The following is a 17,730-nucleotide window of genomic DNA, read 5'->3' on the forward strand; positions in this document are numbered from 1 at the left end:
ATTTTTCATGTAATATATTGAGGAGACATTTAAATGTCTAGGTTCATTCATAACCATTAGCTTTAATAAAAATAAAAACATCTGAAATTAAAAATAAATTTCTTGTATTCCAAGAGCTTTAATAAAAATTAAAAATAAAAATATATGAAATTTATATAAATATATTTAATATTATCAGTAAAAAATGGAGATGAATTCATCTGATTTTATTAATTATGAAAATGAACGGAATATTCTGATGCATAAACCTTTCTTCAAATTTTACATTTAAAAAGTGATTTGCATAATATCTCTAAACATTTAATAAATCCAAAATAAACCTATACTAGTTTTAACATTTCACTTTATAAATTTCTAATAAACAATTTCATCTTCAAAATGTTCAACATCATGATCTGTTTTTGGATGAATGGTTGTAACAAAAGTGAAACCAAATCAATACCCAAGACCAATAAATAGATATATTGGTATACTCCAGTAAAACCTAGCTACAATATGGTTGGCAAAGCCATGAACTCTATCCCAAATCAAGACATTCATACTCTGAAATACCTAAAGTAAGGAAATCAAAGGAAGAAAAGGCATATAATATATAACGTCCTGGATACGTAAGCCTGAAAACATGCGATCAAAGTGAACAATGCACAACAAATTCAAGGATTGTTACAGTTGGATTTAAAAAAGAAATGTCGAAGATTTGTAATTTGGACACGGAGCGAAGGGAAAGTAATCTTTTAGTATCCTACGAAAATATTAAAAGTTAGACCAGTTGAAGACACATGGAAGCGATAGGCAATAAATATTGTTGCTGGCCTCATCTTGTTGTTAATGATATATATTCATCTTTATTGGGCAGGCTGAGGTGGTATGTGCTACATTATTTGTGGATTTTTCTCCATTCGGCATTGTCATGGGTGAGGCTTTCACTATGGAGTACTGAGCTTGGGTTGTATTTTATAGGTAGAATACCTTTTTATGTTTCTACTATGTTACTCCTACTTGGCTTCATAAGTTTTAGCTATGGAACACCCTCCTTCTGGTGAAGAAGTGAATTACCTCATAATAATACAAATCTTTGTATTTATTATTATGCCCATTTTTCTGTCCTACACTATGATATCTCTCCTGGCCATATGAACTCTTTCAATTGCAGGGGTTCCATACTATATATACTTCTTTTTTGAAGATTTGGAGTCATGGTTAATTGTTCTAGTTGTTCGTCTGTGTCGACCCCTACCCCCCAAATATATGTTGATACGGAACCGTCTAAACAACTCTTTTTCTTTCGGCTTTGTCCTGAGGTCCTGGGGTCTGGGTTTCTTTGTTTGTAGTGACGGTGTGGATTGTGGTACATGTTGTGGCTATGCGGATGGCAAATTGCAGCTTCACAAATGGTATATTGGCTTTAATCCTCTACACGATACTCTGAAGAATGATATGGTACGGGTGAAATTGGTGGGCATGCACCTTGAATTTTGGACGAGACAAGCTTCGACATGATTGGGAATTACATTGGTAGATTTATCTACTTGGACCTGGGATGTATGGGTGCAAGGGATAAGCATGTGGTGTGGATTTTGGTAGAAGTACATTTCTCGAGTGGTCTCCCCGGAAATGTAGATTTGGAATGGGGACCGATTCAACTCTGACAAAGAGTGGACCACTGGGGGATCCCCTTCAGATGCTTAAATTGCCACCACATGGGACATCTTCTAAGGTGATGCCCCTGCATAAGGAAGTTGTATAAGTTACATTCTCACAATTGGCTGGGACGTGGCCCGATATATCGACATTCTTCTGAATTACAACCACAGCCTCCATATCAAGGTATTTCTCCTCCCCCGCCTATGCATATTGTCTCTTCCTCCTCTCCTTATCACTCTTCCCCATCCCCTTTCTCTCATGTTTCCTCTGATGATCCTATCAATGTCATGATTGCCCCTCCCCTCGAAGTCGTTGATAAATCTCTTTTCCATTTGAATCTGATGGAAGCCCCTTCTCCCCCTAAGGAATTTCCCTCTCTTTCAGATTTTTCTCCCTTGGAGGGTTCCACTTTATTGACCAAGAATAGTTTTTCCCCTCAAATTTCGAATGGGCTGGCTCTCTCTCCCTCTATGCCCCCTCTTGAACTGGCCAATACTCCTCCTCCTTCGATGCCTTGACGAACCTGCTCCTGTATTTTCTCCACACAATTCGGTGGGAAATGACATTATTTTCCTTTTATTAAACCCTGCAATGGACTTGGCAGCCTTGACTATCCATAGGGGATGTATCACCCCCCTTCCGCAGTGATTAGTCCCTCTTCTGCTATTAATATCACTGTCCGCATGAAGGGGAGAAAAGGAAGTTGATACTTTCTAGGTCGTCATACTGCACATACTTTACATCTTGAGGACTCTGCTGGATTAAGAGATATCCCCATTATTTCTACTACTAACTCTCGAGCCCTTAGTACACATGTGCCCATCAATGGTGTCTCATGATGAATATACTCTCTCTTAATATCTGTGGTCTACATGACCACACTAAACTTTTAGGTCTTTGTCATCTATTTTTTTGTATTCATCCCTATATCATTCTCATTCAAGAAACCCTGTCGACTTCTACACGAGCAATTTCATATTTTCACATTATTTTCCCTGACTCGAAAATTATGGGGGTGAATTATTCTCCTATGTCTGCTGTTCTAATTGCCATGTGGGATCCCAAGTAGGAAAATATGCAAGCATTTCATTTTTTTGTTGGAATTCTACTAACTGCCCATTTCAGGGGGATTCCCAGTCATATCCACTTACTTAACTTATATGTGCCATGTAGAGAACACTCCTCTTTCCCAGATCGTATGAAATCATGTGATCTGCTTAAAATTGGTGATCTAATCATGGCAGGGTATTTTAATGCTACTATATCACCTCGTGAATTTTGGGGGATACACAGTCGATTGGACCCCTTGGCTAACCGGTTATATAAACATTTTGCAAATCACCACCTCGTCGATATTTGCCCTAGCCCACTATCTCCCACTTGGCGTAATCATAGGTATGGTGATGAACATATTGGGAAGCGCTTAAATCACTTCCTTGTCCATGAAAAATTGGTTGAGACGCTGGGTAATTTGAATTCGACTATATACAAGTCATATCTTTATTTTCATTTCCTGGTTATTTTACAATGGAGGACGAAGAATATTCGTCGGGTGATCCCTTTTAAATTCAACAGGGTCTGGTTGGATGATCATGATTTTAATGAGATGGTTACCTATACATGGACCTAGGTTACACATCCACATGGAGAATCTACCATGTTGGACATTAGTCATATACTTCATACATTAAAGAGAAGGACTAGAACTTGGGAGTAGGAGAAAAACAGGATGATCATGGAACTACAACAGATTACCAGTGATATTTCCAATTTCGGCAAGTCCTTGGAAATGGAAAACCCTTCCCCATAGGAGTTGAAATTCTTAATAGCCCTTGAATATAGAAATAATGAGATTATGAAGATACAGGAAATTACATGGAGACTCAAGAGCAAGGCCATTTGTCTGAGACAGGGGGACCATAATACTTGATTTTTCATCATTATGCTAACCAAAGAAAAAATATGAACTCTATATGGCACATTGAAGCCACTGATGGAGAGCTTAAATATACCACTCTAGAGATTCAAAGAGAAGTTGTTGGACATTTTGAAGCCTTTTATAAACACAGATATGGAGTAGACTTCATGGATTAAATATGGGCCTTGGACATACACCCTACAATGTTCAATGTGGTAGCAAATGAAGGCATGTATTGTCTTGTACTTCTGGAAGAGATTTTATAGGTACTTAAATATTTTTCCAAAGACAAATGTCTGAGCCTAGATGGTTGGAATGTGGATCTATTCATACATTTCTTTGATTTAATGGGACAAAGTCTACTTGAAGTTGTAGAAGAATCCAGGACTTCTGAACAGATCACTGGTATTATTAACTCCACTTTTTTAGCTCTTATTCCGAAGTCTTCTTCCCCTCGCACTTTTGAGGATTTCAGGCCTATCTCCCTTTGTAATATTACTTACAAATTGATTTCCAAATTAATTGCAAGGCATATGACTAATGTCCTCTCTGAATATATTTTCCTGGAGCAATTGGTTTTTTGAACAATAGACTGATACATGTTGCAATTGCTATTGCGTAAGAATGCATACATTCTATACATACTAAGAAGTTGGAGACTTGTTATGAAAGTCGACTTACAAAAGGCCTGTGACTGTGTGGACTGGTCATACATTCGCCTCATTCTAAATAAGATTGGTCTATTCCCACACAATGTTGAGTGGATAATGGCGTGCGTTTCTTCGGTATGTTATGTTGTTTTGATTAATGGCTTCCCCTCAAGTTTCTTCTAGGCGAGAAGAGGACTTCATCGGGGATGTTCCCTTTCCCCTTTATATTTTATTCTGGTCATGGATGGACATATTTTGAAGATGAGTGATGCTCGGTCTAGGGCTCTCTCTATTTCTCCACAAGTGGTTATCACTCATTTATTTTTTAATGATGGCATTCTTACTTTTGGTATTGTTTCTAAAGCACAATGGTCTGTCTTACACTATATCTTTTTGTGCTATGGTGTTGTCTCTGGTCTGATGGATAATGGTAACAAATCTATACTACTCTCTTCATATGGTGACATGTAGGACATTGAGATCATAGAAGGCTTATTTGGAGTAAGAATTTCTACCCTCATTGATGGATTCACCTATATGGGATTTAGACTCAAGTCTAATAACTACAAGAACTCAGACTGGGCTTGGATTTTGGACAAGTATAAAAAGAGATTAAATTTTTGGACCCACATATGGCTTACCATGAGAGGCTGATATATTCTAAAACATGGTTTTTTACAACATATTACCATATATTGGGCTCACTTACTTATGATGCCATCAATGATTATAACCAAAACCAGTTCCATCATTCGTAATTTCTTATGGTCTGGAATTGAAGAGGACAAAAAATTTCATCTCTGTAAGTGGGAAACATTGACTAAGCCAAAGGAATATGGCAAGTGGGGATTTTTGGATAATAAGGATTTTGGCAAGACCTTATTGATCAAATATATCTAGAGAGCATTGACAGAACAGGGGATTTGGCATGACATTATCAAATATAAATATCTAAAAGGTTCTAAACTTGATACTTTGTATAGGGACATCACCTGATGATGATCAAGGGTTCATACATTTGGAGGAGTTTCACAAAAGTTATGATTTAGCTCAAAATAAGAATGAAATGGGCATTTGGCAACATTCATAAGATTCTCGTTGGTTTGGACAATATACATGGTACACATGAGGATGCACTATTAAACGAACAGACACTAGAGATCATTCATTCTAGAGGTTTTTTCTATTTGTATCAAATCATCAGCGGATGGAAATCAAGTTTCCCAATCTACAAAGATGTTGAACATATGAGACTACAAGGTTAAAGGGAAGTATACTGGAATGATTATATAAACCTACTTCACATGGCTGGCCTTAGTCAAAACATATCACTAGTACAAAATGGCTAATCAATTACTTAAAAAAGGACTAAAATTTGCATATAAACGACCATTTTTCAGTCGGTGACTAGTAGTAGCTAATTTACAGTATCTTATAACGCGACCAACTTTTAGTCGTTTTTAGCTTAGTCATTAATTGGTCGTTTAAATTTTATCATCTAGTAGTATATTTAGTCATAAATTTAGTCATTAATTGCCACAATTAATAACTAAATATACAACAAAATATATTACTATATGATCACCCGAGCAAACCAATTAATGACCAAAATGTTAGTCGTGTTATAAGATACTGTAAATTAGCTACTAATAGTCATATATATGCAAATTTTTTTCATCTTTTGAAACCAATTAATGACTAGAGAAATATGACTAAATTTTCGTCATGTTATAAGATACTGTAAATTAGCTACTAATAGTCATATATATGCAAAATTTAGTCATCATTTGTAATAGTCATTTATATTTTTTTGGTAGTTTCATATTCATTATATAAACGACTAATTTAGTAGTTTATATTCATTTCATTTACTTTCATTAATAATCATTATAAATGACTAATTTAGTTGTATATTCATTTTATTTGTGTTCATCATTAATCAATATAGCCTACTAATTAGTAGTTTTAGATTGATTTTATGTGTTCATTATTAATCAACATAAATTAATTAATATGATTTTGCGAATAAATTAAAAAAATGTCATACACTGTGCACGTTCATCTAATATAAAAACGCACAGTTGCATATGTTAATTACAATACTAAACAATATCAAGTGAAACTATAAATAATTTCAACCACATAAATTATATTATATGAAATTTTAAAGTATTACAATATGAGTTTCCAACTTAATATAGGTTGGACTACAATTTACACATGAAATGATGTTTCATCACTTCAAAACATTATCATTGTGTTGCCAAGGCATTGCAGGTGAATTCACCAACTTTGAAGACTTGACCATTAGTCTCTATGTGTGTGTCTTGTGTGGGATATTGACTCTAAGGGTATCACTAGACCGGCTCTCTTGTCTCTCTTTTTTTGCATTTTTCGCTCCAGTGTTATTGCTCTCAGCCTCTTTCTTCAATTCATGCTTCTTACCATCAATACTGAGTTTCTTTTCTGAAAACAAAATAATATACAATGCATAGTGTAAGACATGAAATACAATGAACACTAGAATATAAACTAAAATAGACTATAAAGAGTTTATACGACATATACCTCAACATCAGCAATGTCAAAGCCATTTTCCCCCACACAAGCAAGAAACTCGAACAAGTTTTCTTCAGTTGGGTGATAGTGGCCACTATAATGTGGCTAGATGACTTGTATAAACAAAGAAAATAAAATGTCACCATATAAAATAACACCTTAGTAACTTAGTATTCAACCTTCAAGGAAAGCTTAGGCACAATCATGCCAACTAAGTTACATGCTAAAAAGCTAAAGTTGTAGATAACTTGTGAAAACAAATAATCTGAGGTGTGATGTTTAATTATTGTCATTTATTCACAACAACATTTCATTTTCTAATGCATGAACTTGGTCAAGTATATAAACAACATGTGCTCAAATAACAACATGAAAGTAAACTTTTTGATAGTCATGATTTTTTTAACACAAAATAGCTATAAGAATTCCAATCAATATCGTGTAATACTAATTTCATCTTCAAGCTTTGATTGTTGTTAAATGGACATGATACAAAGTATTTTCTATTTCATAGTTAAAAGAAAACAAAATCAAAAGAAACATTCAAAATACAATCAAACAATAAAGAGAGGATATCATGGAATGGAGATTGCAATTATAAAAAAAAAAAATTTACCTGTCTACTGATGTCTTGCTTGACATTCCTCGAACATTTGCTCGCCCAAAATAACCATGAGGTGAAAGAATCACAACATTAAAAACCATAGGAATTCCTACTAGAAACATTTCCGAAGTCAATGGCTCAGGTGCCTGAAGGATCTCTAACAACAAATGAATCATATCTAAGACATGCTCTGCATTGTTTCCCCATCCTTTTTCCAATCACATTTCCTATAACCCGCCCACAACAAAGTCAAGTTACAATCAAACGAATGCATTAAGATTTGTTTTTATCTTTTATATCTATAAAATTTGAATCTGATTTGTTTCAAGAACATATTAATTCATATTCAAAGTCTTCCTCACATATGAGAAGGTATCAATCAAGCATGACATCAGAAAAACCAACCTCAATGAGGTCCTCAAACAATTTCTACAATATCAATATTTTTCTTGCTATGATATAAGTAACAATCAAATGAAGGCATTAACATTTGTTTTTATCTTTTATATCTATAAAATTTGAATCTGATTTGTTTCAGGAACATATTAATTCATATTTAAAGTCTTCTTGACATATGAGAAGGTATCAATCCAGCATGACATCAGAAAAATCGACCTCAATGAGGTCCTCAAACAATTTCTACGATATCAATATTTTTCTTGCTATGATATCTTGGGTAGAAAAAAGAACATATCTGCAAAAGAACAATCCATATATTTCTTATGTTCAAACTCTATATATGGTGTATTCTTAGGCATCTTTTTAAGATGTTCCTCCGCCTTTACCAAAGTGAACTCTAGCTTGGTTAAACTTCATTCAGCATCAATTTATGCAAGATAAATGTCACACATTATTCTTTCCCATTTCTCAACATGCTACATATGATAAATTGAAAGTCACATAAAACCAAGAGCAAACCCTTTTCTAACCAAAACAAACAAACAAACAGTGTCTCTAATAAAACTTCATTCTAATATCACTAGATGAAAAGAGAGTGGACCATTTTTGCTGCTTGACTTTGCCTGTTTTTGTTATGAAAGTGCTTGAGCTTCAGAAACCAACAAATGTGAGGGAAGTTGTAAATGTGAAAAAAATTATGTTGACCTTTGTAGACTTCTTCAAAATGATGTGAATGATGCCATTTCCGGATGTGGTAAATCTCATAATAAGGAATGGCCACATTGGATGCAAAGATTAAATATATAAACTTGTGGACATGGCATGTATTCTAATAAATTGCATTGCAATGACTGCCATGGGCCTCCACGGGTCCCAGGTCCTCAGTATGTTAGTCTTGATGATGAAAGAGAGATGGAAATGATAAGTATGGGTGGTCCTAGTTTGTATGGTGGATATCTTCAAACCAAGGTCATCGTCTTAATGAACCTAAGTTCTAACATGGTAAACCTGGATCTGGTCCTCACCCAGTTTCATTCCATCATACTTTCTCAAGACTCAAGAGGACATAATGGTCCTTTAGCTTATAATAGGGTTCCTTTTGAGGTTATAGATAAAGCTTATCCAAAGAAAATTGATTTTTGGGCTCCAAGAGATATGGATCATTTAAATGATAAAAATCATATGTTTTTCTCCCAAGATTCAAATTTAGGGATACATTTTGCTGATTTTACTTATCCATTGGTGTTTTGTCTAGCATTACTAAAACATTTGCTTGCCCAAAATAACCATGAGGTGAAATAATCACAACATTAAAAACCATAGGAATCCCTACTAGAAACATTTCCAAAGTCTATGGCTCAAATTCCTCAACTCCTCTTGTATTGGCAAGCCATATAATGTAAAAAGTGAACTTCCATATGTTATTTTGTCTAGCAAATCCTTCATAGTTGAACTTGGAGGTAGTTCTTGCAAAATCATCTATTTAAGAACAATAAGCAATCCTTTATTCATGAAATTGATATGATGGTATAAATTTCAAAAATCATACATAAAAAATTGTGTAAAACATTAGTAAATGAATTTCAAAACAAGAAGATCACAAAGAAACTACATCATAATATGTTGTTTTTAAGAATACAATACTCACTTTATCATCTTCCAACATAATTAGAAGGACACTATCATTTGTGCCACATGTTGGGCTCTAGAATTTATCTATACGTGGGCACCAATCTTTATGGGAAGTGAAAATAACACCCATAAATCCATTTGGATGCATTGGATTATAGGTGAGGAAATCATAGCATGGTAGCAGTTTCATATTTACAAAACAACCAACATGTTGAGCATTGACAAGCATATTAATAACAAGAAAATGTGTCTTATGACCAATGGCTATATAAACATTACTAAATCCCATGATTCTAAAGCTTTAAGAAGTCAAGACATCATCTTATGAAAAAAATATTATTACATCTTTCACAAATGGTTGTCTCAAGATAAATAAGAGGATATTTTTGTAAGTATAGTGTACACCACCCTTTCCATGACACCAGAGAAAATTCAATAAGCTTTAACTACATGTTCACCTGTAATAAGAGGAAAAACTTAAGGAATACCCAAGATTACACGAATGGTCATTGTGGACTCCCACGCAACAGAGTAAGTGGGAAGCATGGGGTTATGGTTGAGGCTTGAGTGTCACTAGTTAAAAAACACACTAACAACAATAATACCTTTCATTGTCATGTCCACATTAATTTTTTCCATGGCTAGCTTTGCCTTCAACGTGAGCAGAGATGTTCACTGCATGGCACAAAAAATATGAACATTTTTTTTAACAAACCAAATTCTAAAACACACTTTGCCGACCATGCTTAAATTCATATGTCTACAAATGTGGTTGGATAGAAACAAAATTATCATCCATCAATAAAACAATATGTCAAAAAAGTAGCAGCCAAAGTTTAAGGATGTTGATGGAAACAATACAGGCTAATGGAATGAAGAGGAATAATATCCAAATACTAAGCAAAAGGAAAAGAGTTGTATCAAAGATCTATTGCCAGGAGGAATGGCACATCCAAAATGTATCCTCGAAAAACCTAGATCAGTGGAGATGTGGAAAACTTGAATGGATGAGGATGAATCCCAAAAATGGCAGATCTCAGAAAAAATACTCTTTCTCAACAGACTCAAAGGGTAATCCACTGGCCGGTGTGGGGGTGGGGATGTGCTTGATCCTGAGGGGGGAAATAGAAACAGTTGTGGGTGGGGTCTAGGGAGGCATCAAATAATTCATCAACTAATATTCATAGGAGATTCTTCTCTTATTATGACATACATGCCAAATTTATCCAGTCCAGTGGTTCTTAATCATGCAAGAATAATCTCAAGAATCAAACGATAGGAAAAGAAGGTTTGATTTCATTGATTTATACAATGTGCTAAGAGGACTAAACCAAAAGTTCGATCACTCAAAAAATGAAACATCTTTCCTACAAGACAAAAAACTAGTTACAAATGGAAAGAACATCCCTCATCATTGTCCCTATACCATGAGCTATAATTATGATTTATTCAAAGTTTAATGTGCAAGATAGAAAATCAATATCACAATTCATATGTCAAGACAAGAAGAGGCATGCAAGCTTGTGGCAAGGGTGGGCATCAATATTCCTATATAAAAAAGGGCTTGACCATCAAATACTGGAGAAGATTGTTTTTTGCATGTCAGTTAGATCCATAATAACAAATGTAGATGGGATTGACCTATTAAATGGGTTTTTGTATTGTAATTTCTAAATATTTTGCAACTCTTCTTGCTATAAACTATATGGAATGAAGTATGTCAGATCCTTATCCTTCCTTCTCTAGGGATTGGTGTCAAGCATCAAGAAAGTATATTCACAAGGCAATGACCGCTCTATATTTTAATGGATGAAAGATAAATCATAAGAAATAAGGCAACTCATCAAGATCCAATCCTCCAGCTTCAAAATGACAAGCCAATTGATCTTACAAGAGGAGACTCAATGCTCGGTACATTGAGATGTTAGAAATAGTAAACTTACAAAAAGATCAAAATGCTCAGCTACACACAGATTGTGCAAGGACTCAATGTTCCGATCAACCATGAAGAAATATCTTATATGGGATTGTTATGACGAAATATTGCTATTGTCACATAAGTAACCAGTTCCTCTTTTTAGTAAAATATAAATCCAACACAAGGGAGGATTCCCTTGTAGCCTCAAGGAATCCTTAGGTAAGACAAAATCAAGTCTAGGGCCTTCTATACTAACTACTTATTACTACAACTTAAACCTAACATTCAAGGTAAGAAATAAAATGGTTTGTGAGGGGATTTTGCATATTTTAGCATATAAACCTTATAAGACCATTTTGGGATGTTTATCAAGTTAGCATAAGTCAAAGAGTAAACCACAAACACTACAAATGAAGAAAAAGTTATGGTTATTGCGAAAATTGCAATTAAGATAGTATATTTCATAACACAAGTTATCACAACACCAAATAAATTAGCCCTTGAACTTAAATCCCAATGAAAACTAGTGTTGGAAAGAAAAAATATACTATCTTTTAATTAACATACAAATTCTGAAATTAAAAGGGCATATAAAAGCCCTAAATACAAACTGTCCAGCCCTACGAAGGCTCTAAAATAAATCAGCAATACAATATATGATGAATGTGTCTATTTTCAACCATACAACTACTCAAGTATGATAGCAATATTAAACAGTTCAGAGAATATTATGGGTCAATTATTGGATATGTTGTAAGTTCTTTTCAACTCAAAGCAAGTTAGCACAAATTACATGCATGAAGAGATATACCTTTGACTTGGATTTGGATACTGTGTTCTGCCTTGTTCAAGATGAACTGTTATGGGCAGCAACATGGCTTCATGAAGCAACAGAAGACCAATACTACTTGAACTAGACGATTGACAATGCAGGTCCACTTAGTGGGAAAATGTAGGACATGAATGAATTTAGTTTGGATAATAAATATGCGGGGCTCCAGGTGCTTACATCTAAAGTCATAGTGCAATATCAATAAATAAGCCAATTTTCTAATGGTTTTTAATCTAGTTATAAGTAGTATTTTCCATTAGCTTACATTGCAGCCTTCATACCAATGGCTAGATTAGGCTTCTCATAAACTCAATCATTTTGGATCGAAATTGAATGGACAATTGGCATTGTCTCTCATCTTTGTCATCATCTTCATCATGAGAGAAACCAACATCTTCATCATGGGCTTCCTAAATTTCAAAAATAGACTTGTCGAGAAACAATTGGAAGATTTTCAAGGAAGTTTTGGAAATATTTGTTTAGAAACAATGACTACCTGAATTTGGAAAAATTGTCATCAATTAATGAGGCATCAACATTGAAGTTCATTCCACCTTTGCATAAATAGAAGAATAGCCAGTAATATTTGTACATCTTCATGGAACTAACAAAGTCATGGAAGTTTTGAGATATTTCAATTACTTAAGAACGAAGAGGAAAATAATATCCATGTTCTAAAATCCCAACCAATGAAAAAATCCTCATTTTGTAGATTTGTTAGTGGTCAACAATGTGGGGTCAGTTTCAAACCTATGACTTTGTCATGGCCCACTCAAAGTTGGTTGAGATAGGAGGCCCAAGGGTATAGTTGTTCACATCACAAGGTTGAATATATTGTCAAATACTTCACATGTGCTCGACATGACAAAATGTGCTCGACATGACAAAGGTTGAGATGGACCCTATAACATGGATGTTTGTAAAATTTAGGCATATGACATGCTAAGGGGATTTCATGGGGATGGTCAGACATATTGGGAACACATACAATGTGACAAGTCAAGAGTAGGGCTTGGGTGCACACACAATGTAACAAACTAAAAAAAGGATTGTGGATGAACATATCAAGTTGTGTATGAATATTAGTTTTAGGCCCATACATTGTGTGATAGACCTATATAAGGCTCATCAACACAAATTGTGTGGTAGGAAAAGGAATGACCATAATCAAGTAACCAACATGTTCTTAAACAAATGGTAAAAACAACTATGGACTAGGTGGATGAGTGCACTTGATACATGATGAAGCAATAGATATGTAATGTGAAAGGATAGAATATTAGGTGTATGAAGTTCCAATGGGGCCATATGGAGGTTGATTAGACAAGTTATGTTTACAGTCTAGTTGTTGTGCAGAGCACATGATGTTGGTGGATGGTAGAATGACTTATATGACAAACTAGGTGGTATTGCAATGAAGCAAGTGACACATATTTTGACATCAATTTGAAATGATATGCATGTGTCAACATGATGTGTGTAGGAGGATGCACAAGACAACTCACTAAGTTGTGGACCACACAGAAGTTGGGTCAACTTGACTTCACATGTGGATGAGTATTGCAATGTGACATGATTGGCCTATGCCATATGGAACATTGCAACATTCAAAATTATGGAACAATCTCATATATATGCATGATATTTTGTGATATGTGAGATAAGTGATGGAAATATTATAGGAGACATGACTCTAGCAGGAATGGGGCATCATCTTGATGACATAAAATGACAAGTAGATAAAGAAGTAGTGGACCAAAGACTAAGGAGGATGGTTGATATCATCGTGTGATAGATGTCATGGGTGAGTTAACTAAAATATTTTGTTGTTAACATTGAAGCTTACCTACAATAATTGCTGGTCTTGGACATAATCAAGATAGGATATGGCCAAACTAATACCCTTTCCATCTTGGAATGACCTTGTTTAGTTGAGAAAGTTGATGAATCCATTAGATGTTGTCTATGCTAAGGAGAACACTTTGTAGAATAATATGCAAACAAGGTGACTTGATTGAATGAGTTGGTGAATCCTACCAAGGTTGGGTCGAATGTTTTACAAAGTAAGACGCAAGACCTGCATTCACCACAAGCTTTGCAGATGGTTGGATCATGCCAAGATTTTTTTATGAGTGAAGCCAAGGATGGATATGCAAAACACATTAAGAATAACACATAGAATGACCAGCAATAGGTTGCGACAATAATGGAGTGATCCAACATGCTTACAAGGAGAGGTAAATTGATCAAGGGCTTCTATTTCTCACAAAATCATTATGTGAAGCACTATCGATAGTCAGGAAAGATGGCATGATTTATGGAATCAATGGAGGAACAAGAAACACCAAGCAAGGAAGCCAAGGTCTTGGATGAGACAGTTTAATATTGGTGATTAGAGGATAGTGTGATTAGGAGAGAGGGTGCTCAACTCTGCTCAAATGGAACTATTGCAAAAATAACATAGCCAAAGAAAAGAAACAAAGATGTTGTGTGTTTCCTTTGAAATCAAAACCTCTTGGCTAAAAACTACTCATGGGAAGACAATTTAGCGTGATTGGTTGAAAAAAATGAGATATGACCCATATTAAGTGAGAAGAAACCTGCAACTTCAAGGGAGATGGTTATGGTCCAACGATTCTCATAGGAAGTTTCCAAAGCATTGAAAACATTGGAGGGTGTTTTGCATAAGGATGAGGCTGAATAACCTTGGAAAAATGAGGATGTGCCATGGGTTTGCTTCATAGATGAAATGAATTGAAATGGATTGTTAAAAATTTAGAACAATGGATTAGTATTTGGTGTCACAAATTTCTCTCTCATAGAGGTAGGTTGGTTTTGGTCAAGTCCATTCTACAAACTATCCTTATTTTTTTAACACTCTTTCCTCAATCCCAAAAAGTGTGGTAGGAAAAATATCATAAATTGTTGTAACAATTTCCTATTGAAAGGGTGATTAAACTTTAAGAGGTATCATTGGGATGGCTAGGAAAGGATAAAAAAACCTAAGGCTAGGGGAGATTGGCAATTGAAGGATATTTTACCTTTGGGTGTTCATTAATGGCCAAATCTATTCATTTTCTCTAAAATACTTTGGAAACGATTCTTGTGCAAAATTATATTGCTCTTGGTTCAATCATTGACTGGATCCACTAGGTTCTAAAATGATTTTAGCGAGGTTCTAATAATTGGAAATATTTTTCATTAGTGTTCCCTCTTGCAAAGAAATTTCTAGCCTGGAGGGTTGGGAATGGTTCAAAATTAGCTTGGGAAAATATACTATTGTGTTAGAGTCAATACATACTTTTGTTACAGAACTTGATTTGTCACCTACATGAATACAATTCTTTCACATTAAATCAAATCAACAAACTAAAGTCTACAAGTCGATAGTCACAAGGGTGGCTCTTTACTAAATATTAGGCCTGATTGGGGATTTTATTCCTACTTTGCATACATTTATATGTGAGTTAGAAATGGATCGGTTTATATTAATACAATACTACAATTCTTTAATCTAGAGTTTGAATGAAGTTAGAGGGGTTTTCACAATAGAGTTAGGATATAAATAAGCTTTAAATTTGGAAGTAAATGCTAAGTGGCGTTGGTCCAATATTTATAAGACAATTGAACCATCTAAAACTAAAATATTGATGTGGCATACTCTTATGGGTAAAATCCTTACTTGCAGTCAATTTATGAAAGTGGAAATAAGGCATGGAATATGTCTCATTTGTAGATCTAGAGAGGGAACTAGTAAGAACTTATTTCTCCATTCTTTTTACTCCATTCAGGTCTTAGTAAAATCTGTGCTACAAAACATTTGTCAAATGGTTGTCTATAGCTAAAATCCATATTTCTATTATAAATAATCTCAGGAAAAAAATATTTAGCTTCCTATGGAGGAATGGTAAAATAGTAAGAAACGTATTCACCTATCCTATTGGGAGTCCCTATCTAAAATAAAAGTCTCGGTGGGTGGGGATTTAAAAATCGACATTGGTTTGGTAAATATTTTTCCCTAAAAATTATGTGGAGAGGCCTATTTAGTGTGGGACTTTGGGGCCAATTTTTAAAGGAAAAGCATCTGAAAATAATGTTGGGAATTTTTTAGAGGAGAAGCAAACAAACTTGTTAAGAGGAGATCCATTGTTTGGAAGACCCTTATTGACTCTCTCCCATTCCTTTTTAATTAGCTTTCCTAGAAATTTGGGGATGGTAAGAAAGTGATATTAAGAAAGGAACATTTTATAGGTGGTTCTTGTGTCTTCAAATTATCTTCTGATCTGATCCAATGCCTAAATGAAAAATGCCTCTTCTCCCTCCATAATGCTAAAGAATGGTCTTTGCTCTATCTTCTAAGAACTACTGGTTGAGTTATGCTAAATTGGGACTGGATGGTTCTTTGGCAGAGGAGTGGAACTCTTTCATTAAGGAGATAAATTATCAATGGGGTATATTTAAGTAACTCCAAGGACTTCCAAGTTTGGAGTTGTATTCCTCCTTAGGTAAGGAAATGGTTGGTCTTGCTTAATATGATGTAATAGCCCATTCTACAGTGGTCCAAGATTCCAATTGGTGGAACAAATTTATTTGGAAATGGAATATTCCCAAAAACCTAAAATGATTCACCTTGCTTGTTCTTCAAGACAAAGTTCTAACCTAGGAGAACCTGCAAAAAAGATGCCTCACTAGACCAAACTATTGTTTCCTCTAAAAATAGTTTGATGAATCTATTGATCATCTTTTTATTTGTTGTCCTACAGATAAGAAAATTTGGCATGCAGCTCTTCTGGTGTTGGGAATTAGGGAGGATCTAGATCATATCTCCTTTGAGTTCCTTCTTTTTCACTGGGGGAGAAGTGTAAAACATTTTTCACTCTGCCTGTTTCTGTTGCCTGGGGTATCTTGTTGCTTAAGAACATGGTAATCTTCCAAAATGTGAGTATTTTCATTCTTCTTAAATATTCTAAGATTGCTTCTCTCTATAGCGAATATTTCTCTCTTCAAACTAGAAAAATTCCGAGAAGGATTGAATTTCCTGGAATATCACATGACCCTCCTGACTGGGTTATTTGATGGAGATTCTCAAGGAAACATCCGTGGAGAGAAGGGGGTAGGATTATTCTGTCAAGGAACATTTTTATCCATTTCATAATTTTCGTAGGATATGCATCCAATACCAAAGTAGTAGAAACAAAACAACAAAATGTAGAAGTTTTGGGTGGAATCCTAGTTGAAAAGACCCATGTGCTAGAAAGAGAACAATTAACTCCCACTAAACAAAAATGTACAAAGTTGCATCAACCAAAATTAGGATTTCCCAAGAAACACAATATGGAAACTGACGTGAATAATGTAAATGGTATTGGCTCAGAGCTTGAGAAAGAGATTCTTGTGGTAAAGAATGCCTCTGATGTCATTAAGCTAAAGAAGAATCTATAGATAAATAAAAACCTCCATAGTGGAAATAATGAGGAAGGTCTAAATAAGGATTTTCTCAAGCGTGCCTCAAAACTTGAGAAGAACAAATTAGCAACAACAACATTGTCCATTGAAACCTTTACTGGTCTGCAA

The sequence above is a fragment of the Pinus tabuliformis genome, chromosome 3_2, assembly GCF_031772625.1.
Source record: "Pinus tabuliformis cultivar Carrire ecotype Pingquan chromosome 3_2, CPIR1, whole genome shotgun sequence".
In the NCBI taxonomy this organism is placed as follows: Eukaryota; Viridiplantae; Streptophyta; class Pinopsida; order Pinales; family Pinaceae; genus Pinus; species Pinus tabuliformis.